We start from the raw sequence: 25,524 nt of genomic DNA on the forward strand, positions 1-25,524 counted from the left end.
TGGAAAAATAACTTCACAACCTTAGGGTGAGCAAAAATTTCTGCAGCAGCCACAGAAAACGATAACCATAAAGGAAGAGGTTAACAGATTGGATTACATTTAAAGCAAGATCTCCAGGGGCACCTGGGTGGCTCAGTCGGGTCACACTTTGGCTCAGGTCATGATCTCGCGGTTTGTGGGTTTGACCCCCGCGTCGGGCTCTGTGCTGACAGCTCGGAGCCTGAAGCCTGCTTCTGATTCTGTGTCTCCCTCTCTCTCTGCCCCTGCCCCACTCATGCCCTGTCTCTCTCTCTCAAAAAATAAACATTAAAAAAAATTTTTTTAAATAAATAAAGCAAGATCTCCTATTCATCAAAAGAGAGTTAATTAGCAAGCCACAGAATGGGAAAAAATATTTTAAATACCTATGACTGGGAAAAACACTTGCATTCAAATTTGTTTAAAAAAAAAACAGGGGTGCCTGGGTGGCTCAGTCGGTTGAGACTCCGACTTCAGCTCAGGTCATGATCTCACGGTCTGTGAGTTCGAGCCCCACGTCAGGCTCTGTGCTGGCAGCTTGGAGCCTGGAACCTGCTTCATATTCTGTGTCTCCCTCTCTCTCTGCCCCTCCCCTGCTCATGCTCTCTCTCTCTCCCTCTCTCTCTGTCTCAAAATAAATAAAAATATTTTAAAAAAAATTTTTAATAATAAAAAATGTTTTAAAAACCTCCTACGAATCAATAAGAAAAAGACAATCCAATCTTAAAATAGACAATCAACTTGAACAGCGACTACAAGACATTAAGTGAAAGTGACAAAAAAAAAATTATAAAGGCACAACGAGAGCAAATCAAAACCACAATGAGACACCACTGCACACCCACCATAAAAGCTAAAATTAAAAAGTCCGACAATCCCAAGTGCTGACACGTATGTAGAAAAACTTAAACACTCATCAAGTGACAGGAGGAATAGAAAGTGTTACAACCACTTAGGAAAACTCTGTAAGAATCTACTAAAGTTGGACATATGTATCCCATGCCCCAGCAAACCAGCCTTCCATGCACATCCAACAGAAATGCATTCATATGTGCACCAACACACACACGCACAAAACCATTTACAGCAGCATTATTCCTCACAGCCCTAAACTGGAACCGTCCCAAATGCCTGTCAACAAACAGCAGATGAATAGACAATTTGTAAGATATTACAAAGTGGTTGGCTACCCAGCAATAAAAAGTAGACTGCTCCATACCACAACACAGATGGCTCAAACCATGCTGTGCGTAAGAAGCCACAAAAAAGGCGGTATGTATACCTGTGTATAATTCCGTATATATTTCATACGTTTCAAGATGTGGAACACCATGGTATTAGGAATCAGGTTAGCAGTTACCCCTAGGGAATGTGGGGGTGCAGTTACTGGGAGGTGCATGGGGTTGTTTCTGGGGGGACTGGTAACATTCTATCTCTTGATCTGGGAGTGATAATGCGGAGGTATTTACTGCTCGAAAATTTATCGAGCAATGATTTGCGTACTCTTCTGTGAGTATCTTATCGTCTAAAATTGCATGTTTAAAAAAAGGACAGCGCAAATATTCTGGGGGAAGGATACAGCATCTGTTCTCAAGGTGGCACTGACCTGTCTCAGGTACAGCCATGCACATATAACTGCAGGGCTGTAGGTGACGTCATGTCACCACTGTATACATTCACTCTGGCCTTTGTGCGGCAGCTACAGAACAGAAGCGGTAATCCTTGAATGAGGAAGCTGGTATAGAAAGGAAACGAGATTAGAAACAAACAGTTGAGGGGCACCTGGGTGGCTCAGTAGGTTAAGTGTCTGACTTCAGCTCAGGTCATGATCTCGTGGTTCCTGGGTTTGAGCCCTGCATCGGGTTCTCTGCTGACAGCTCACAACCTAGAGCCTGCTTCAGGTTCTGTGTTTTTCTCTCTCTACCCCTCCCCTCCTCACACTCTGTCTCTATCCCTCTCTCTCAAAAATAAGCAAACATTAAAAAAAAAAAGAAAGAAACACACGATTGAGGAAATCTTTCGCGTTATCCAAAAAAACCTTTATTTTGGATAATGAGAAATTTCCAACTCTTATAAAGTATCTCAGAGCTCTCAAACAGTGGCCGAAACACTCTGCATTTATTCTGCTGCCCAACAAATGAAACCCAAAGTTCTTCAGCCAGGTTAGAAGACTGAGGCTGCTACTTCTGGTTGCCCCGTATATTTTTTGCTATCAAATTTCCTTCTTCTCTTAGGGAAGGGTGGGCCCGTGGACTACTCTGGCCAGAGGATGCTGTATGATGGGACATGCTGATTAGATCAAGCTGCACCACTGGGACTGATCTGGGGCTTTCCCTGAGGCTGACAGAAGGACACTGGAAGAACGAAGACCCTGTTCCCTGTGAGGGGCAGTGTGAAAAGGATGTGAGGGGAGGGATATTCGTGACCATCTTCTTTTTCTCTAGTGTCACCAAAGGAGGAAGTCAAGACAATGAAGTATCAAGTTAAGAATGCTGACGGCATTATTTAAGTCTCTGGATCCAGCCAGGCCTGAATTCCCAGATGTAGAAGTCACATAGGTTCCTCTTCTTGAGTTGGCTTAAATTTGCTTTAATTCAGTTCTTTGGGTTTTTTTTTTTCTTTCTATATGCCAGAAAGCCCTGAATCTCCATTATCATCACCACCGCTATATGCGTGTGGCATTCAAGTCCCTAATAGACTGGCCCCAATTTGAATTTCTAGTCTTGTCAATCACTGTCCATCTTCCATGGCCAACAACATGTCCAGTCACAACCCCAAGTAACTTATCCCAACCAAGGATTCCCAATAAGCAAAATTCAACTTAAGCCAATCTACTTCCAAATATGTCGTTCATAGCCAACAGGTCATTCCCCGTTAAGGATCATTAAAAAGACAAGAAACTGGGGCTTAGACACAGATTTTTTTAAGTGAGGGAGGGAGGTTGTAAGGCAGATGGCAGGCAGGGGAAGTGGTTTTTGCAGAGAAGCTTTTGAAAGCTACAGGAAGCCAAAGAAATGAAAACCTGGAATTGACAGCATATGCTTTGGCATGAAGCTTGATACCCTACGCATAGGGGTGAGACATCTGAGAGCTTCCTAATCGGTTATGCCGAGCAAGTTAAATAAGGTTTATCCCAAGATTCATCCACTTTACCCTTGAGCCACAGGAAGCTACTGGAGTCCGTGGTCAAGCTGGCAGTCAGAAAGTCTAAAAGGCACCGAATGTCTAGACAGAGAGCCTGACACAGTACAGGAAAAGGCCCATTTGCATGGGAACCGTGCATGGCTCTAATAAAGCAAACCCTCTTACAAGCGTTTCACTGCCGAGGAGCGATCTCCTGGAAGATGGCAACAAGTAGAAACTCGCTGTGGCACAACCTCTGTTACCAACATAAGGTGAGGAAAATGTCACTCACCATCTACTTTGTTTTCTCTTTGTACTTTTGGTACATGTAAATATTTATTTTAAACAGTTTCACTTACTACCTAGATGTCCCGTCTCTGCTGCCCCTCAAGTTTTAAGTTCACCAACATAGACTTCCTGCCTGAAAGGTTTTTAAGGATCTGATTCTCAATAGGGGGACATTCTTTGCACACTCTGTCACCCCTGTACTTTTACTTAACTGAAATGCCGCAAGCACACCCTGGCCACCTCTGGCCCCTGCTCCCATCTCCACAGGTCCCAGAGCCATTGGTTATCAAATGTCCAATTTGTCCACTCAACATCTTCAATGAAATCTCCCCATAGTCTCTCCCCTATCCCATTTATGTGTGCTTATCTTAACACATCCTGTTTCTCCTCCCCCTCCCCACAGAATTTTAAACTTCTTGGTAACAAGAGCCATGCCTGATTAATTATCATCTAGAAAAAGGTGTTCATTAGTGGGACGTATTGCCGATGAGGACAAGCCAGGTGAAAAGCAGGGAAAAACCAGAAGAAAGACAACAGCTAAAAAAAAATGTCCAATGTCTTTTTCCCTCAAGCTGCTACGTAAGTGCTACTGTGTTCAGATTCCAAACCAAGCAGGAAGATGCCATTATATTATTTTGCTGACCGTACATCCTAAAACAAAGACTGATTCAGCAGCTGGTCAAAATAGAAAGGATGCATTCACAAAGAATAAATTTATTGACAAACCGTGACCTGGGGAAGGAACCCCCCTCCCTGCCCAACTAAGAACTGACTAAACCAGAGACATCCAGGAACAATCTCTCCGTCGGTAATGCCCTCAGCAAGCACAATTTCTCAGCCTTATTCTGCACTTGGGGAGAATGCAGATCAATGGTGTTAAGCTACTTTGCCCAATGTCACAGACCCCGGGGTTCCAGCAGAAGTCAGCAGCCAAGCTCCTAAACTATGTGCCATTCTAAAAGTTAAAGTGCCTTCCTCTAAAAAAAAAAAAAAAAAAAAAAAAAAAAAAATCTAAAATATAATCAATAAATTTATTCTTTGTGAATGCATCCTTTCTATTTTGACCAGCTGCTGAATCAGTCTTTGTTTTAGGATGTACGGTCAGCAAAATAATATAATGGCATCTTCCTGCTTGGTTTGGAATCTGAACACAGTAGCACTTACGTAGCAGCTTGAGGGAAAAAGACATTGGACATTTTTTTTTAGCTGTTGTCTTTCTTCTAGAGAGGTCACACATATAAAAAACAAAGCCAGCTCAAACAAGTGTCTTGCTTGGATTGAGCAATGTACATCTACACAATATTTTTCTAATTAAAATTGGTTGCTAATGATTAAAAATGGATGGCGACAACAGGGCTTTCTGAGAAGAACATAGAGTTTGCTTTAACACAGTCCTCACCTGTCCCTGATGGCTTCCCAACCCTGGGGTTCAGGGTCATTCATTCATCATCATACATGGGTGGCTTATCTTGCTTTTAGCAAAAACTCCTGGTACCCATGAATTTGGTACCCATGTTTCTATCAAAAATGGGTCAGAGGGCCCCACGTTTCAAGAAAAAAATGGGTTCTTACTCTGAAGAACAATAATTGCTTTACTAAGCCGTTATCAATACCTCCACGTTCAAAGCTCGCTGTTGTCTTTTTTCTTCACCTATGAAATTTCTACCGATTTCTCAAAGCCTGTCTCTACCAGGTCTGATGCTACAATGCTCTCTCTCCACACTGAACTGCACTTACTGTCTTTGTCATCTATTTGCTACCTAATCTGACTTACAAAATTCCATGCATTTTTTCCCTCAACTGTCACTTAACATCCTTCATTGTTAATTTTCTATTTATTGCTAATATCTCTCCATGACAACTGAAGTGATCTCGAGGGTAGGGTCTCTGTCTATCCCCCATTTTGTGATACATCAGACTCAAGACTCTGTGATCAGGTAAGATTTAAATCTAAATCCCTCAGTTTCTCTCTACTCAATAACTACCTGACGTACGGCTTGTGGCTAAACCTCTGCTTCAGCCACAGTCTTCTCATCTATAAAATGGGAGTAATTACACCTAATTCTTTTTAAAAGGCTGTGATCTACAAAAAAGCTTTACAAGTGCTGAACAATATCACTTCACTCTTTCATGACAGATCCATAGCTTTGCAGGCTTGGCAACTTTTTATTTAGGAAACAAACAAGTGCTTTCCCAAGCATTGACTATGTGTGTGGTCTGGTGCTGGGTACAGGATAAAATCATGGTTAGAAAAAACAAACAAACAGGGGCACCTGGGTGGCTCAGTCGGTTACGTGGTTAAGCGTTTGGCTCTTGATCTCAGCTCAGAGCATGATCTCACGGTTTGTGAGATCCAGCCCCGCATTGGGCTCTACACTGACAGCACAGAGCCTGCTTGGGATTCCCTCTCTCCCTCTCTCTCTGCCACTCCCCCATTCATTCTCTCTCTCTTTCTCTCTCTCAAAATAAATAAATTTTTTAAGAAGCCCATAGGCAGAGGGAGAGACAAATACTAGTGCATAATTACAAACCAGGAAGAGGGCCTCAGTATATCATAAATCCAAGGTGACCCAGGCAGGCAAAATCAAGTAAACAATTAGAATGGGGTACCTTGCATCCACACCTGCCCCAGCCCATGTACCTGCACCCAGACCAGTCCATCTCTCTCTGTCAATACTAGTTCATCCTCCCTCCCATTTTCACCCACCGGAGCTGCCACTGTACTCAGCAAACGTTCACCCAACTCCTAGCCTGCCCAACACGGTAAGAGATCCCGAAGGTACAGAGGAAAAACACTGCACAGCCTTGCTTCAAGTATGGGTCACAAGCCGCCCTAAGAGACAGCCATGTAGCAGCAGCCCCTATTTTTCACCTCTCTTCCTGCTAATGATTAATGGCCTTTAGGCTCAAGGAAACAGACCCATCTTTGGCTACTGCAGAGGAAGATCCTTCCCACCCCACCCTCTCCACCTAGTGTCTGGGCCACCTATTTTCTAGGAACCTTCTCAAATCCACTTTTAGCACTCTGGAGCAGGATTCTCCAAGGGACTTGGGAGTCCCCTCAAATGCTAGGCTGATATAGGCAAGTCCTCACAGACTCACTTTGGAGGAGGTCATCGAGAGGACAGGACCACCGGGTGACCTGAGAGGGGGACGTGGGCACTCAGAGGCTCCTCATCCCCTCTCCAGTCCTTGGCATGTCTGCTCTGCCCATGGTTCCCAAAGTGGGAGCCACCTCCAAGGGCATAACCCTGGGAGAATCAGGCGCTGCTGAGCTCCATCCGGACTAAACACATACCTGAGCGCCATTAAGGCTCCTACAAAACCCCTACGATTCTGGCAGGCAATTCAATGCGGAGATTTTTATTTTGAGCGAAAGACAGAGTGCTGGTGGGGGAGGGGCAGAGAAGGAGGGAGAGGGAGAATCCCAAGCAGGCTCCGCTGTGAGATCACGACCTGAGCCGAAATCAAGAGTGGACGCTTCACCACTTAACCGACTGAGCCACCCAGGTGCCACATGGAGAGGGCTATTTATCTTGCAGCTGCTCCGGACAAAGCTCCTATGTAAGTTTCCTTGCTAATTAACGCTGCCACCTACCAACCTGGAGTGAATGCTTCCCTGGGTCTCTTTGCCCTCCTGCACCCAGGTGGGTTTCAGATTACTGGGAAACTTCCAGGGCTGCAAACCAACAACTCGTAATCAAAATTATTAGAAAATAGACAATTGGTGTGACAGGGTCCGCCTTCTTGGGTCACTGTGCCTCCTCCGTGCAGCATGCTAGGCAAGTTGTCATTTTCTCCCAACTACTGATCCTTCAAGGGGCATTCTGTTATTCCTATTTTACAGATGGGGAAATTGAGGTTCAGAAACACAATCAACGGGGTTTTAAATTGCCTGTTGTCCTACTTTAAGGGCCACCGGTCACAGGTCTCTGTCAGGGCTCAGGGCTGGCCAGGTCTCAGTACAGGTGCCTGAGGCACTTCAGAGTGAGGGCTGCCTCCGCTAGCTCCTGCTCAAGCCGGTTCAGGCATAGCTCGCCTTGAAGGGCTTTGCTAGAGGTGTGAATCACCCCAGGCATGAAAATAGCTTCTTGGGTGGGGCAGGTACTAGGCTAAGAGGATTCTACCCTGCAAAAACTTACAGGTTGGCTTTTTCCTTTAAAGGTTTTACCTAAGTACTTAGAAAAGCCAAGAAAGTGGGTCTCCACCACAACGCATTTGTGAACATCTACTTTGTCCAGATTCAAATAGTTACATTTTCAGTTCCCATCCATAAAAATGGAGGTTTTCTGCACCCTATGTTTCTAACGCCTAAGTAGAAGGATTAATTCTCTAGTCACGAAGTAGCCACACCAGGATGACCAAAAGTTGTGACTGGGGTATTTCAGCTACCTGCAATCTCCCGGCCATCAAATGGATTCACTCCGTGTCCATAGAGGAATGTGGTAAAGAACACCCTTTCCTGTCAGGCAGGCCTGGATCTGATTTCTCGTGATGCCACTGATCAGTTTTGTGGACTCACACAGGTTAATGTTTTCTCCAAGCTTAGGTCCCCATTTTGCCATGTTCTAATGAGCATTGTTCTACCTTTTGGCCGGGGGTTGGAGGGAGGAGTCTAGGCCACTGTTTCCTTGACCTGCTTTGGTAGTTGGGATAATTCATAGTGAATCTAGACACATACACACCCTTTTTGGAATGTATATGCGGTAGAAAATGAAATGCCTCTTATAGGTCTCCGGAAGGCAACAGTGAAGCATGCATGAGCCTTCCAGTTTGTAACATTTCAAGCAGGTACTCTGAGCTGTTATTTAAGGTAACTCATTAGGTTTAATGTTCATTTTAACAACCTACTTGTAAGCACTTTTGCTTCCCTTGCAGTTTGAAGAACTGGGTTTCATGACTGATTAGTACTCTTACTACAGACTTAATGGCTCCAGACTCTGGATGGTTATCTTTTTTATCTTGACTACTGGAGAAAGTTTTTCCCACGGAGAAAACCGACACTTACAGTGAACCTCCTGGCGGGACACTAGGGCAGATGGATGCAAAGAAAAGAGGGCAGGGATTCTGCCCTCAAGGAGCACAGCATCTAGTTCTGGGTGTGGTCCCCAGATCAGTGCAGGCAGCAGCGTCTGGGCACTTGTTACAAATGAAAATTCTCAGGCCCCACCCCAGACCCACTACATCAGAAACTCTGGGGTTGACCCCCGAGCCACCTGTGTTTGAAAAAGCCCACTTCAAACAACTATCATCCTCATCACATGTCAAAACAACAAATATGTTAGTTTACTAACTAAAGCTGGAAGTTTCATTTATCTTTTGAAGCAGAGGCCCAGAGGCCACAGGCCACATGAGGTGGAGAAAATGAAACCAGAACTCAGGTATCCGTCCCTCCACATGCACACCCCACCCTACACAAGGCCAAGGTTCTTTTTCTTTTCTGATGCTTTAATCCCTAAATCTTATGTGAAGTCCCAAGTATTACCAAACCAAAGTAAAAACCTTCATTTTTCAAAGAAAACGGAAAAACAGAGGAACTACTCTCTTTGAAAATAAGAACCACTAACAAAAATTTAAATCTCCTCTATCAAAATCATCCAATAAACTAGTAGTAATTTACTAAACCTTTAGCACATCCAAGTTCCATTTACAAGATTTGAAAATTTGGGAGGCTGGGGGAGAGAAGTATAAAAACACAGTGAACGGGGGTGCCTGGGTGGCTCAGCTGGTTGGGTGTCCAACTCGATTTCTGCTCAGATCATGATCCCAAGGTCATGGGATAAAGCCCCATGCTGGACTCCATGCTGAGTGTGGAGCCTACTTAAGATTCTCTCTCTGGGGTGCCCCGGGGGGCTTGGTCAGTTAAGCATCCAACTTCCACTCGGGTCATGATCTCACAGTTTGTGGGTTCAAGCCCCGTGTCAGGCTCTGTCAGCACGGAGGCAGCTTCAGATTCTGTGTCTCCCTCTCTCTCTCTGCCCCTCCCCTGCTTGTGCTCTGTCTCTCTCTCTCTCAAAAATAAATAAACATTAAAAAAACTTTTTTTAAAATTCTCTCTCACTCTGCTCCTCCCCCCATCACAATCGCTTGTTCTCTCTAAAATAAGAAAAAATTTTTAATTAAAAATTTAAAAAATACAATTAATAATGTGATCAGAATAAAATCTGGAGAAATATACAGCATGCAGAAATGTGAACTGTGGTTCACCATCCATGGGAGAATTACAAATCTTTTTTCTTTGTATTTTCTTGAATTTTTTCCCAATGGTTATATATTACTTTGGTAATCAAGGAAGAAAAGTAAAACTTGTCTTTGAAATGTTACCTCCAAATCACTGAACACGAAGGTTTATTTTGTAATTCCATTTCTCTCCATACAGCAGGATACTGTGTGTGTAGTAATTATTTATATCATGCCATATGTTGCAATGAGATGAAATTCAGGAAATATATTCCTTCTAGCTGGCACTGAAAAGGAAGAGGTTAAATGCTTTCCTAGGTTCAAAGCACTGTGAATTAAGCTAACTGTGAAGCTAAGGAAACATTTATTGAAATCTCTAAGAGCATCCTTTTTGAAAAACGTTGATATGACACATAGTTCCTTACTCATATCACCCTGATGTTTAACCCTTAGCACAAAACAGAATGTTCAGCAATTCCTGGCAAAGTCTTAGCAGTGCAGGGGACAAAATGCATGGGAGAATATCAAAGAAATAAGAAACAGAAGGATCCCACTTTCACATCAAATTCTGTCCCTGTGGACAAAAAAGACATCCAAAATTACTGGCAAATTTCACTGTCCCCAATACCCTTTAATTTTTTTTCTTTCTCAAGAAATGTTTGCTCATTTAAAAAATATCTATGTTGGTTACTTTTAATCAATGAATCATAAAAAAAAATAGATAAATAAGGATTGTCTCATTTAAAGAGACATTTCTGCCGCAAAAGCACTGCTGTAATGTTTCACTTGATAAGACAGATTTATCGCTTGAAGAAAAACTAGCACTGTTTTACTAAAACTCTCAGCAAAATAAATTCACTGTTAATTAAAGTCTCTTAAAGGAGACATGGAAGTAAAGTTAACCAATGCGATGGCAACGGAAAGGGAAATACTGGGGCACCTGGGTAGCTCAGTCGGTAAAGCATCTGACTTCAGCTCAGGTCATGATCTCAAGGTTTGTGGGTTGGAGCCTTGCGTTGGGCTCTGGGCTGCCAGTGTGGAGCCTGGAGCCTGCTTTGGATTCTGTGTCTCCCTCTCTCTCCGCCCCTCCCCTGCTGGCTCGCTCTCTCTCTCAAAAATAAACAAACATTAAAAAAATTAAAAAACAAAAAGGAAATCCTAGTGGCCACCTTTTGTACCAGAATACCCACAATAGCTGATATTTCTAGAATTTACAGATGCCTTCAGGAAAGAATGAGTTATGGAGGGGGGGAGGGAATACACACACATATATATACATATATATTATATTATACATATATAATATATATTATATTATAAATATATAATATATATTATATTATACATAAAATGTAATATATATTATATTATACATACAATGTAATATATATTATATTATACATACAATATAATATATACTATATTATACATATAATGTAATATATATTATATTATACATATATATAATATATATATAATACCTCAACATTTATAGTATCTAAGATCACCATACTTATGCAACAATTTGGCTCGACGGTACCATCAGGGAACTCAGAAAGAACTTCTCATCTTGGGTTTGGCTGTTTAGCATGCAAGCTTTCACTTACAGAAGCGCATCCCCAAAGAGCCTCAAATGTCCCTCAGTCCTCCGCTTACTTTCTGTCACAGAGCAGTCTCAGCCATTGCAAAATTAACAAATTAATAAGACTAAGAACACATCATGATAAAGAATGTACAGCTTACAGAAAGTTTCTCCAACCCCCAGGTCCCACTCCCTGGAATTACCCATCCGCCTATGAAAAGTGATCTAGAGAAGCCTTGCTGTTAACATAGGAAGCCAAACCTATTAACAGTGTCCCTTCAAACACTTTCTGACAGAACATACACAAACTTGCGGCTCCGTCTGTAACTCCATCCGGACACTTAGAAGCCTGGTTCTTCGTCTTCCATCTCTCATCCCCTTCTGGTGAGAAAAGGGTCCAATGTTGGGCTTGGTCTAAGACTGCTTATTTTTGCAGTTTTACTTTGGGGTTGCTAAAAGGTATCGATTACAAACTACCTGCGGATCCAGCTTCTAAGCATTGATAAATGCTGAGGGAACAATCCCAAGCCAACAACAAGCCCCAAAATATCTTCAATTTGTAAGGCAGAAATGCCACTCCTCCCAACAAGAGAGAAACAAATCACGTTCCTGCTCCATCAAATTAAAAACGAATAACAAGATAAAATTAAAAAGCATCTTTCATTCTGAACAAAATTAAATTTTCTGGGTCACTTTTTTCCGTCTCGCCGGGCCACGTTTACAGCCTGACGGTGACGGTAAACACGAGCTGTTCACGCCAACAGTTTAGCGGTCGCCCTCTGAAAGCGAATACCTACCTACCGTTCTCTTTGCTGCCGCAGTTCCCGAAGAACAGACCCCCGCCCCCACCCCTGCCCTCCCCACCTCACCACTCGCTTGCGCTCCTTCTTGCAAACCGCAAAAGGGCGAGGTTTATCACAGAAAAAGTTAATGAACGCCTGCTTCTGGGGTAAAGGTGCCCCACCTGCGATCACAGCATCGGAAGACTGGAAGTACCTAAGAGCACGTACCCTCTGCTCGCTGGCCCCAGTCACTGAGCGCTTCGCACCCAGAAACCCAGGAACATGATTTATATGCAGACCTGCACCCATCCCACACAAGTCCGCACGCCAGCTTGCCTAACCACTTATGTAAGCTCGTGCCTCTACAGTCCCAAACTGCACACACACGCACAGCCCGACACCTGTCACGCATCCGAAATGGACAGCATCCACACCCAGGAGATGAAATGAAATCAACACATATGAAGGGGGCGGGGGGGAGGGTGTCTACCGTTTTAAAACCTCTTTTCCCCCAATTGTTTCCTGCCCGTTTTTGTCACAACTACAATTACCTTAGCAACCAAAGAATTGCACTGACTCCCCCTCCGGCTTCTGAATTTCTCCTAAAGCCAAGCTTGCGCCAGGTTCATGGTAAAGCTAGAGAAGCCCGGAGAACGAGGCACCGGCAGCCTCTGGGGGGCGGAGGGGACGTCGGAGGCGGTCTCCCCGCTGCTCTCCGGCGACCCGCCTTGTCTTTGCGAGTTGCCGCGGTGGCGAGCGCGGGGTTTAGGGAGCGGAGAGCGAAGCCCGGGGCCGGCCAGGAGGCGCGGCGGGTCGCATGGTGCCGGGGCGCGGGGCGCTCGGGATCTCCGGCGCTCGCCCCTCGCCCGCCCCAGGCCGCCGGGGTCCGCGGAGGTCGGTCCGCCCCCTCGGCGCCCGCCCGCTCCCGCAGCTGGGGGATGCCGGCGCCGGGCGGAGCTCTCGCTGCGAGCAGGGCCGGGCGCAGGAGCTGCCCCAACTCCCGGAGCAGCTCAGCTCAGCTCCGCCGCTCGCGAACCGCCGCAGCGGCGCCCGCTGTCGGGTGTCGGGCAGAGTTGCAGCCCCGCGCCGCGCGCACCTGGGCGCCGGCACCTGGGCCCGGAGCGGAGTGGCGCGGGGCGGGGCGGGGCGGGGCGGCCCGGGGCGGCCCGGGGCGGGGCCGGGAGGTCCCCGGGGCGGGGCCGGGCGGGGCCCAGGCACCTGCGCGCGTCCCCCGGGCGCCGCCTCTCGGCTCACCTGTTCCTATGCGCCTCGGACGGTGCAGACTGGGATTTGCCCGAGGAAGGGAAAGCCTAGAAATTCCTGGCACTTTATCTGCTGCCGAGAAAACTGGAAGACTGGCTCGGCGATGCGGAGGCTCCTTCTGTCAGTCCCGAGAGCTGGCCGCGTCTGGAAACTTCAGCGGTGTCAGGGTTGTCTTAGGGATTCCTGGTCCGGAGTGGTTTGCCCGGTAGCTTTCAGTCTCTCACTGACGTGTAGCTGGCGCCCTCTAAATTAAAATGGGCCACAGCGATCGTCAGGGATATTGTGACTAACCTCGTCATTTTAATCGATTCAACATTTACACCACATGCTGTGTTTGGAGTATTTTATGATCATTCGTATCTGGAACACCACGAAAGAATTTTCAAGAGAAATTAACTCTGCAGACGTTCTTGGGGAAAAGAGGAAAAGGTTGAAGATAGAAAATGAGAAAGGGTAACTTGAACTGAAGACATTCTTTAATGTGGGATCTTTGAAATTGGATATTTGGTTAAAAACTCAGGAAACTGCAGGTGAAAATGGAACAACATTGTTGGTACTGGATGGTCACCATGGGAGCAGTGTGCAATGTCAATGTAACCAATATCAAGAATAACTTATTCTTGGGGCGCCTGGGTGGCGCAGTCGGTTAAGCGTCCGACTTCAGCCAGGTCACGATCTCGCGGTCCGTGAGTTCGAGCCCCGCGTCAGGCTCTGGGCTGATGGCTCAGAGCCTGGAGCCTGTTTCCGATTCTGTGTCTCCCTCTCTCTCTGCCCCTCCTCCGTTCATGCTGTCTCTCTCTGTCCCAAAAATAAATAAACGTTGAAAAAAAATTAAAAAAAAAAAAAAGAATAACTTATTCTTGAATTGTGTAGTGTTACCAGGAAAACAAAAACTCGAAATAAAATATCTAAAGAATTCTAAAGATGGATGACCTGTCTTCATCCACGTGGGTCACAGGTTGAACTTTAATGTCTCCTTCCCAAGATAAATCTCCTTTCCCACCATTCTATATTGACTAATGGACATATTCATTCTTTCATCCAATTAACAATAATTAGCACCTACCCTGTGTTAGACCCTCTGCCAAGCACTAGAAATTGATAAAATAACGGTCCCAGCCCTCAGACCCTTCTGCTTAATAGGGACGTACCCAAGCAGGTATATGTATTACCTGGGGCTAAGTCACAAAAGTGGTGCCACCAAAACCTGGAAGAAAGCCTGCAACCAAAGGAAACCACACTTAACCTAATGAGTAAAATGTAATTCCATTAGATGCCCCAGTTATTTCCTTTGTTAAAATATGAAAAATTTCTGTTCCCAGGTGTATTTGGTGTAAGCATCTGCGTGGAGCTGGCTGCAGCTGTTTGGAACAGGTAGAGAATGGGCTTCTTACTGAGAGATGGGGGATGGGAAGGGGGGTCTTCCTTTTAAGGGGAGCCCTGCATTTCTGAGACCAGCAGCTTCTTGAGGATCAGGCATCAGGGAACAACCATCTGGAAGTATAAGCAGTGAGCTTCAGGTGCATCTGAAGAAAGGTCTTCAAATATAACAAAATACTTATGAACAAAATACTTAAGAATAAATTTAACCAAGGAGGTGAAAGATCCATATACTGACAATTACAAGACATTGGTGAAAGAAATTGAACAAGACACAAATAAATGGAAAGATATCCCACGTTCATAGATTGGAAGAATTAATACTGTTAAAGTATCCATGCTGCCCAAAGCCATTTACAGATTCAACATAATCTGTGTCAAAATTCCAATGACATTTTTCACAGAAACGGGGGGGGGGGGGGGAATCCTAAAATGTATATGGTCCCACAAAAGACCCTAAATAGCCAAAACAGTCTAAAGCAAGAAAAGCAAAGCTAAAGGCATGACACTACCTGATTTCAAATTTCAAACTATATTACAAAGCTATAGTAATCGAAACAGTATGGTATTAGCATAAAAACAGGCACATAGACCGATGGAGTGCCCAGAAACAAATCCACATGTAAACAGTGGATGAATATTTGACAAGGGAGCCAAGAATTAACTGATGTTAGGAGAACTGGATATTCACATGCAAAATAATGAAACTCGACCCCTATCTTACACAACTCACAAAAATTAACTCCAAATGGATTAAAGACTTAAGCGTAAGACCCAAAACTGTAAAACTACTAGAAGAAAACAGAGGAAAGTCTCTTTGACATTGGTCTTGGCAACAATTTTTTGGATATGACTCCAAAAACACAAGCATCACAAGTAAAAATAAACAAGTGGGACTATATCAAACTAAATAGCTTCTGCACAGCAAAGGCAACAGTCAGCAAATTGAAAAGGCAGCTTATAGAATGGGAGAAAATATTTTCAAGCCATCTATCTGATAAGGAGTTAATATCTGATGAGAAGTATAAGAATTCATACAACTCAATAGAAAAACAAAAACAGGTAAAAAATGGGTGAGGGACTTGAATAGACATTTTTTCCGAAGAAGGCATACAGATGGCCAACAGGCACATGAAGAAATGCTCAATATCACTAATCATTAAGGAAATGCAAATTAAAACCACAATGAGATATTACTTCACACTTGTTACAATGGCTATTTTTCAAAGAGACGAGAGACAAGTATTAGTGAGAAAGTAGAGAAAAGGGAACCCTTGTATACTGCTGATGGGAATGTAGATTGGTGCAGCCACTATGGAAAACACTATGGAGTTTCCTCAAAAAATTAAAAATAGAACTACCAAATAATCCAGCAATTCCACTTTTGGGCATATATCCCCCCCCCCAAAAGTGAAAACACTAACTCAAAAAGCTATATGCACTCCCATGTTCATTGCAACATTTTCTACAATAGCCAAGACATGGAAACAACCTGATTATCCATTGACACATGAATGGATCTCACACACACAAATACACACACTTACTATTATTACCAAAATTTTTGTCAAAATTCCAACGGCGTTTTTCACAGAACGAGCCATTATTTAGCCATACAAAAAGAAGGAAATCCTGCCATCTGCAACAATTTGGATGGACCTAGAGGACACTATGCTCAGTGAGATAAATCAGAGAAAAACAAACACTGTATGAGCTCACTGTGAAATCTAAAAAAGCTGAATTCATAGAAATATAGAATGGTAGTTTCCAAGAGATTGGAAAAATGAGGAGATGTTGATCAAAGCGTACAAACCTAGTTATAAGATGCATGAGTTTTAGGGATCTAATGTACAACATGATGACTATAGTTAACAATACTGTATTATGCTCGAAAGTTGTTAGAGTAAATTTTAATTGTCATCTAAACACACACACACACAAAGTGGTAATTTTGTGATGGGATGAAGTGTTAACTAACCTTACTGTGGTAATCATTTTGCAATATACACGTGTATCAAATCATCACATAGTACACCTTGAACTTCATGGTATATATCAGTAAAGCTGATTATTATATATAATCAGATATTTTTATATGTATTTACTTATATTCAATAAATTTTAATTTACCATTCAATAAAATTTATACATATTTACTTATATTCAATAAATTTGAATTTGCAATTCAATAAAATAATTACATATGTATACATGTATGTGTATATATTTTATACACATAGACATATATACTACACATTTTTATTATATATAACTTATATGTAATTTTAATATAACATATATTTATATTATAAATATTATATATATATGTAATGATAAAAATAATTAACTTCATAGAGACAGGCCATACTTTTTGCTACCATGGCCAACAGATTGGTTTACATACCAGGAATTGAACAAACAAGTAAATATATTAAGGATATTGGTAGGCAGTTTTGTCACGGTTGGAGAAGGGAATTACAGATATAAAAAGAGAAAAGATTAGAATAAACCCAGTGATGTGGCTTGAAATTAAAGAAGATGGTATGAAATGAATTCTACTTTACACAGATGAAAAGATAGAAAAATATATGAATATGTGCATATATATGTTGGTATGTTTCCTAGTTCCATTCACTGAGAGAGTCTAAATGCAATAGTACCCCAGTAGCCATGAACACACCTAATACTCAGACTTTGGTTTTTAAATACCATTCTCCACCAAAGAGAACTATGGCTCCATGGTGTAGTGGGTAAAACCAGAATAATTTGTTGTGCAAGGAAAATGAAAAGGTACTTAAAGAATTATGGAGATACATTCAAAGAATATAGGATCTAAAGGGGTCTCTATCAGCCAAATCTAGGACAATTTAAGCATCAAAATAAATAATGACAGCAACAAGTTGTAACCTTTGAGTAAAATAGAGATGAGTCCATGCTGATAGAAAGAAATAAAGGAGAAAGGAAAGTTCTACTAGTAGAATACAACTAATAGAAGAAGGAAGAAAGATAGAATGTAGAAAATCACAATGTTACAACCATCATTTTGATTGACTCAAGCCAGAATCAACAATGGATGCTAAAATTGGTGAGTAAAAGTTTGATGAGCAATGAGATACTTACGGTGTCTCAAAGTATGTCCCTAAAAATAGTCATTAATTCTCATGAACAGACCATTAATTATTAATTAACAAAGACAGCACGCTTACTAATTAACATTACAACTGTAATATTTGGGAGATACCATCTTAATCAACTGGCAAAAGTTTACATAAATAAAAACCACTAATGGAAAAAACCAACCTCATGTTGCCTCCTGATAGAATACAGTGAAAAGAACACAGTAGTACTTCTTTTGCATAAATATAAAAGTCATGAGGAAACATCAGGCAAATGCAAATTGAGAGAAATTCAAGTAACTGGCATGTATCCTTCAAAAATGTCAAGGCTATGAAAGTAAAAATTGTTGCAGATTAAAAGTCACTAGAGAGACAAGACAACTAAATGCAAGAGGTGATCTTTAATAGGATCCAAGGCCTATAAATGACGTAATGGCATAATTGGTGAAACTTAGTGGATTTTATTAGATTACATTGGATCAGTGTTATTCTCCTGATGTGAGATTGTGCTGTGGTTATTTAGGAATGTCTTTGCTTGTAGAAACTACACACCGATGTATGACAGGGTAAGGAGGCTTCATATCTGCAGCTTACTCTCAGATGATTCAGAAGTGTTAACAACTTGAAGAATATAAGGCAGTTCTTTGAACTATTTTTGGCAACTTTTGTGTAATTTAAAATGATTTAAAAATAAAAATTTCCAAAATGTATCAAGATATAATTGTTCTCCTTAACAAAAAACAAAAACAATAAAATAACAACAGAAAATCATCTGGACTTTCAAAAGCGTTCACTGTGGGTTTTAAGACTCAGCTCACTGTTAGCTGTACTGAAAATATGATTTGATCTACTATTTTGTGAATATATACAATAATGGGATTCGGCCCAACATTTCATTCATTCGCTCAGCAATCATTTATGAAGGCCATGCTGTGTACAAGAATCTTTCCCCCAAACTCCTCTAAAGTATAAAATAAAATACATTTATAGGTAAACTCCTAAATCTTTTGATGACCTCATTACCCAGTGAGGAGTTGCAGGGAAGTATGCAATAGAATTGATCGTGGTGTAGCTCTCAAACTGGGTGACAAAGTGAACAGAACAAAAACAAGCTGGCAATTTAGTTGCGATGACTACACTGGCAGGTGACGATGGGAAAATATGGTTGGTTAGTGTCAGTGCATTTGGTGCGTGTGTGCGTGGCAGTCGATTTGCAGAGGAGAGGAGACTTGGCACCCTGTGGCCTACTTCCTAGGGCTGTGACTTTGTGACAGTTGACAGCTCATGATGCTTTTCCTCAGACCCCCACATTTTCTCTTCCTCACTCTTAATGTAGTCTTTTCTTTTCCTGAGAATTAAGGGCTATTTACTTTGCACTTTCACAATAAAAGGAGAAAAGATTCTGGATAAATTTTGCCTCCTGTTCAATCTTGACAGAAAATTAATTTCCTGGCTATTTTTAAAAGGGTCTTCCTCAAGGGGTGGCTTGAAGTCCACAGTATCCATATTGCCTGAGGCATTTATGAAACTTAGCAATAAAGATTCTTTTTTTTTAATTTTTGTTTATTTTTTTTTTAATTTACATCCAAGTTAGCATATAGTGTAACAATGATTTCAGGAGTAGATTCCTTAATGCTCCTTACCCATTTAGCCCATCCCTCCTCCCACAACCCCTCCAGTAACCCTCTGTTTGTTCTCCATATTTAAGAGTCTCTTTGTCCCCCTCCCTGTTTTTATATTATTTTTGCTTCCCTTCCCTACGTTCGTCTGTTTTGTATCTTAAAGTCCTCATATGAGTGAAGTCATATGGTATTTGTCTTTCTCTGACTGACTAATTTCGCTTAGCATAATACCCTCCAGTTCCATCCACGTAGTTGTAAATGATTTCATTCTTTTTGATTGTTGAGTAATACTCCATTGTATATATGTACCACATCTTCTTTATCCATTCATCCATCGATGGACATTTGGGCTCTTTCCATACTTTGGCTATTGTTGATAGTGCTGCTATAAACATGGGGGTGCATGTGTCCCTTTGAAACAGCATACCTGTATCCCTTGGATAAATACATAGTAGTGCAATTGCTGGGTCGGAGAGTAGTTCTATTTTTAATTTTTTGAGGAACCTACATACTGTTTTCCAGAGTGGCTGTACCAGTTTGCATTCCCACCAGCAGTGCAAAAGAGATCCTTTCTCTGTTGTTGCCTGAGTTGTTAATGTTAGTTATTCTGACAGGTATAAGGTGGTATCTCATTGTGGTTTTTTTTTTAATTTTTTTTAATGTTTTTATTTTATTTTTGAGACAGAGAAAGACAGAGCATGAGTGGGGGAGGGTCAGAGAGAGAGGGAGACACAGAATCCAAAGCAGGCTCCAGGCTCTGAGCTGTCAGCACAGAGCCCGACGCGGGGCTCGAACTCACAGACGGTGAGATCGTGACCTGGGCCGAAGTTGGAAGCTCAACCGACTGAGCCACCCAGGCGCCCCTCTCATTGTGGTTTTGATTTGTATTTCCCTGATGATGAGTGATGTCGAGCATCTTTTCATGTGTCGGTTGGCCATCTGGAGGTCTTCTTTGGAGAAGTGTCTATTCATGTCTTTTGCTCATTTCTTCACTGGATTATTTGTTTTTTGGGTGTTGAGTTTGATAAGTTCTTAATAGATTTTGGATACTGACCCTTTATCTGATATGTTGCTTGCAAATATCTTCTCCCATTCCGTCGGTTGCCTTTTAGTTTTGTTGACTGTTTCCTTCACTATGCATAAGCTTTTTATTTTGATGAGGTCCCAATAGTTCATTTTTGCTTTTGTTTCCCTTGCCTCCAGAGACGTGTTGAGTAAGAAGTTGCTGCGGCCAAGGTCAAAGAGGTTTTTGCCTGCTTTCTTCTCAAGGATTTTGATGGCTTCCTGTCTTACATTTAGGTCTTTCATCCATTTTGAGTTTATTTTTGTGTATGGTGTCAGAAAGTGGTCCAGGTTCATTCTTCTGCATGTCGCTTTCCAGTTTTCCCAGCACCACTTGCTGAAGAGACAGCAATAAAGATTCTTGAACCCCACCTCAGACCTCAGTTGAAATTTCTAGTGAGGGGACCAGGGAATCTGCTTTTGAACAAAAATTTGCATTGGTTTGCAAATTGTCCTCTATAAATGGAGGGCAAGGCGACTAAGAAAAGAGACATTCTAGATTTGTAGGTGACAATTTTAATAAGCAAGGGAACTCACATACAAGGCTTGTCTTGAGCAGCCAGCCACAAGATGAGTAGATCTCCACACCCACCTGCCAGAATCTTAAAGTTCATGCAGAGGCCTCAACAGGGTCCAGTCCACATATCCAGTTCAGATGGTCTCAACCACGCATTACTCTCACAAAGCTTCATCCTTTAAATGGCTCCTAGTGCAGGAACAGTGGGCAAAACATACATTCCAAACATACTGGAGGAATGAGAGGTCTCCAGTTGCCCAGATCCAGCTCGAGGGTCGACCAGTGGTCATGTATTCTCAGTTACCTCCTCTGACAGTTTGTGACTGACCCACAGCCTATGGGATGCTTCCTTCATAGAATGCCCAGCATTTTTCTTATTACTAATTGCGTAATCTCTTTCTCAGGAAAAGGCCATGCAATTCATGATGATAGTTTAGCACTTAATCCACAATTTTAAAAATTGTGTGTCTGGGGATGGATGTGTTTATGTCATGATGCTGGAATGGTGATGTCTGAAACTCAGAAGTAGTGTTTGGTCAGAATGGAATGTGTATTTACAAAGGCCCCATGCTTAATAATAGGGATACAGGGAGGTGTATATATATAACCAATACACATGGGAGAAAATTTACATCAACGACAAGTTTTTTTAAAACCTACGACAGCTCCCAAAATAATCATGGGATTCTGTTCACACCAATTGTTTGGACCAAGCGTCCTCATCAGATAACCTCATAGACATTATTTCAGACACTACCATCCAGAGGTTGTGGTCAGAATTGTCACAGAATAGGCAGCTGCTCATGTGATAGGACTTGAAATCTTGGACAGGTCCTCTCAACCAAAAATATCTAGTCTTCACCCTTCCCCCAATCCTCTGCTGCTAGGTGCTGGGATTCCCAGCTTATCAAATTCAGTTACAGGCATGTTTGTTTAGGTAAATGGTAAATGGTAAGGCAGGTACTTCAATAAGAAGGCTCCTTTATTGAGGCAAAATCTGTCAGTTACAAACTCTATCAAAAGTCCCAGTCACCTAAGACCACAGGTAGCCCCCAAAAGCAAGAACATTGAAATTGAACACATAGCAACCTCTGTAAAACATAGCAAAGCCTTCTTCTTAAGGAGAACCTTATTTTAATCCAAAGGCCTTTTGCAGGTGTTCAAGAACCAGAGCTCAGCTCAAAGGGTATCCTCAGCCCTCTTCAGAATCTTGTGTTTGCCAACTCCTCATTGACATTCTAAAGAACATAGAAATGAAATTTGTGCCATTTGTCCAAGCCAAAGCCTGGACAGGTGGCCCTGTTTCTCCAGATAACAGAACTGTATCCTCTGCTCAAAATGAACTTTCCTGCAATAAATGTTGTCCCTTTTCCCACCATCCCCCAAGACCCAGCAGTAGTTTTCTCTTTAATCTCTAGAACATTTTAATCACCCCCCAAAAGTTCCTTCTTTCTCCTTTGTAGCCAGTCACCTCCCTTTACCCCTAGTAGGCAGCCACTGGTCTGTTTTCTATCCCTATGGTTTTGCCTCTTCCATAATGTCATATAAACAAAATCATATAGTACACAGTCATCCTGTGTCAGGCTTCTTGTCATGCCTTTGAGATCCATCCGTGATGGTGCATGTAGCAAGAGTCCATTCATTTTTACGGCCAAGTGGTGTTTTCATTATATGGATATACCACATTTTGTTTATCCATACCAGCTGTTCTTTTGATAAGTATCACGCTTCTGATATGCTATTCTCCCAGGAGGCCATGACCCACTTGAACTTTACTGATAGATAGAACATAAAAATAGACCGTAACAGACACGGCTGTCTACCAAACCCATTCCCAAGCCATACCCATCTTTGACCCCTCCTCTACTCTCTCCTTCTTCTTTGCTGACTTCCCCACCCCCCTTCTGGCAGCTATAACTAAGAAGACCTAATACCACTTCCACCAGAGTGGATCTTTGTTAGACTAAACTACTCATGCTAGTTCCATTTCTGTGGCTATGTTGTAGAGTTATGACCAATGAGACTTGATGGATAATCTGCTGGGGGCTTCTGCGGTACTTTGGGGGATCGGGGCTACGGACGTAAAAATAGGTGGAATTTAGGGGCACCTGGGTGGCTTAGTCCATTAAGGAACCGACTCTTGATTTCTGATCAGGGGTGAGGTCACCATCTCACAGTTGGTGAGTTCCAGGCTGTGTTCCAGAGTGTCGGGCTCTGTGCTGACTGAGGCAGCCTGAGCCTGCTTGGGATTTTCTGTCTCACTGTCTCTCGGCCCTTCCCCCTGCCCCTGCGTGCATGCACTCGCTCTCTCTTTCTCAAAAATAAATAAATAAACATTTTTTTTTTAAATAGGTGGAATTTAAAGTCATGGAACCTCGAGAATTTCCTGTAGCAGTGACAGCGTCTGCAGACAGCAAAGCGGGTTCAAGATTGGAAGACTTCTCCAAACATGTGGTTTGTGTTAATTACACATACTCATACACACGCACATGTCCTGATACAAACCCATGGGGCTTCCCCTCCCCCTGAAAATCACTGTTCTAGTCTTTCTTATGAGGCTTCCAGCTGGAGCACCAGGAACTAAGGGATTTTAACCTGCATCTGAGTGAGATATAAGTGTGTCCATTGGTATTTACTTGCTCATATTTAATATACATCCAAGCAAGTAATTAGCATTTAAAATACCCTGACCAGAAACGCTATTCTAAGAGCGGTTGCCCCAAGTTGATCTTTTCTCCATTCATGAGAACGATTTATAAGAAAGATCTCGGAGTTCTTTTCAATTAACTCAAAATGCCTTCTTATTCCTATTTCTCTCCATTCTGACCTCCTTGCCTGAGGAAGTCTCCACGTCCCCCCTTTCTCTGCAGTAGACCTCAGCTGCATCATGCACACTCAACCATCAGCCCTCCTCACCAGTCCCCACCCTCGGTGGTTCCGTGCTGGGGTTTGTCTTCCATACCGACCTTCGCCACACTGTTGATATCTCAACTTTCCTTATTTTTTTTTTTAATTTTTTTTCAACGTTTTTATTTATTTTTGGGACAGAGAGAGACAGAGCATGAACGGGGGAGGGTCAGAGAGAGAGGGAGACACAGAATCGGAAACAGGCTCCAGGCTCCGAGCCATCAGCCCAGAGCCTGACGCGGGGCTCGAACTCACGGACCGCGAGATCGTGACCTGGCTGAAGTCGGACGCTTAACCGACTGCGCCACCCAGGCGCCCCTCAACTTTCCTTATTTATAAGGAGCATGCTTACCGTACAGCAAACTGGGACCACAACAGTAATTAAAGGTAATTCCCAAATTTCTTTTGGTCTGGATGATACTGCTGCTGAGCTGCCTTGGGCATGTTAACCACCAGCACAGATCAATCAGCACCTCAGTCTCCTGTTCTCCTCAGCCCTAGGGGCGACAGATTGCAAAGCCCTTGGTCTGCACTAGCAGGTGTTATGGGTTTTCCTAAACCTAGAACAATTAATTCATCCTGTTCATGCAAAGGTGCGCTACCTGTGCAATATTTCTGGCCTTGCTACGTACTTTGAGTCCCACTGATTTCACCCATGAAAAATATTTCTGATGTGCATTGTGCTAATGAACAAATCCTCTGGTGTTGATGGGATATGGATAACTGAAGCCATGTTTAGCTTATCGTGTTTAGTAAGCCCACCCCCTCACACACACGAGCTTCAGATGAGAGTCTCTAGAAACTCCCTAACTACTCCTAGAATTAGGCACTCCTGACTAGGATACTTCAACTATTAACTAACTGCCTGCTTATCTGTTCACTAAACTTCACTAACGCATGTACATCTTGGTGACATGCAGGTTAAAACTCTGGTTTCTCATCCCTAAAATTCTGTTGAATCAGAAACATACAATGGGGCTAAAAATCAGTGAGGTACCACGCACTCTGATTAATTCGGGTGGTTCAGATACAGCTTAGAGTTCGAGGACTCCCGCCCTAGAGAGGAAGCAGAGAGGGCCTTCCCTAGCCCCTGGAAAACCCCCCTAGAAAAATCGGGACAAGCGAAGGGAAGAACCAGCCCTCATTCTTCTCCACTTCTGAGGCTCAGCTGTGAAGTTGGGAGCAACTCTGGAGGATTTACAAGCCACAGATGACAGAATCCACACCATATCTGGAGTTCCCCAACCTTCTCTGGGAGCACGACCACAAAGGAAATGGGTCCTTGTCTCTTTCCTATTTATCCCAGCACTGGGGTGGGTCACGTGTAATTTTGTTAGGAACCTCCTTTTCTGGGGAAAAGAAAAATTATTCTTTAACCAAGAAGAGGAGAAGAAATGGAATACTTTATTTTATATATTTTTTTAATGTTTATTAATTTTTGGGAGAGAGAGACAGAATGAGAGTAGGGGAGGGGCAGAGAGAGAGAGGGAGACACAGAATCCAAAGCAGGCTCCAGGCTCTGAGCTGTCAGCACAGAGCCTGACGAGGGGCTCGAACTCACAAAACGCGAGATCATGACCTGAGCCGAAGTTGGCCACTTAACAGACTGAGCCACCCAGGTGCCCAGAAATTGAATACTTTAAATGTAACTGTCTAGAAGCCAGAGCTGTCCTATACCTCAGGT

The 25,524-nt window shown here is 42.8% G+C and overlaps 1 protein-coding gene across 12 annotated transcripts in view; it reads right to left on the bottom strand.

Annotated features, from left to right (window-relative positions):
• RGS6 (regulator of G protein signaling 6) overlaps window positions 1–25,524 on the bottom strand; it is a 599,839-nt gene that overhangs the window by 557,740 nt on the left and 16,575 nt on the right. The window contains exons 1-2 of one of the 12 annotated variants that reach the window (XM_086709360.1): window positions 11,669–11,975; window positions 11,495–11,572 (exon numbers count right to left, since the gene is read on the bottom strand). The exons of 2 other annotated variants lie outside the window; for them this stretch is intronic. The gene's annotated coding sequence lies outside the window, so the exon portion shown is untranslated. Of the gene's footprint in view, window positions 1–9,753; window positions 10,047–11,494; window positions 11,573–11,668; window positions 11,976–12,155; window positions 12,330–12,524; window positions 13,071–13,227; window positions 13,430–25,524 lie in introns of those variants that run through there. 9 more of the 12 variants (XM_086709358.1, XM_086709367.1, XM_086709365.1 and 6 more) reach the window with 9 other exon arrangements.

This window comes from Puma concolor, chromosome B3 (assembly GCF_028749965.1).
Source record: "Puma concolor isolate L17-30 chromosome B3, mPumCon1.1.hap2, whole genome shotgun sequence".
Lineage (NCBI taxonomy): Eukaryota > Metazoa > Chordata > Mammalia > Carnivora > Felidae > Puma > Puma concolor.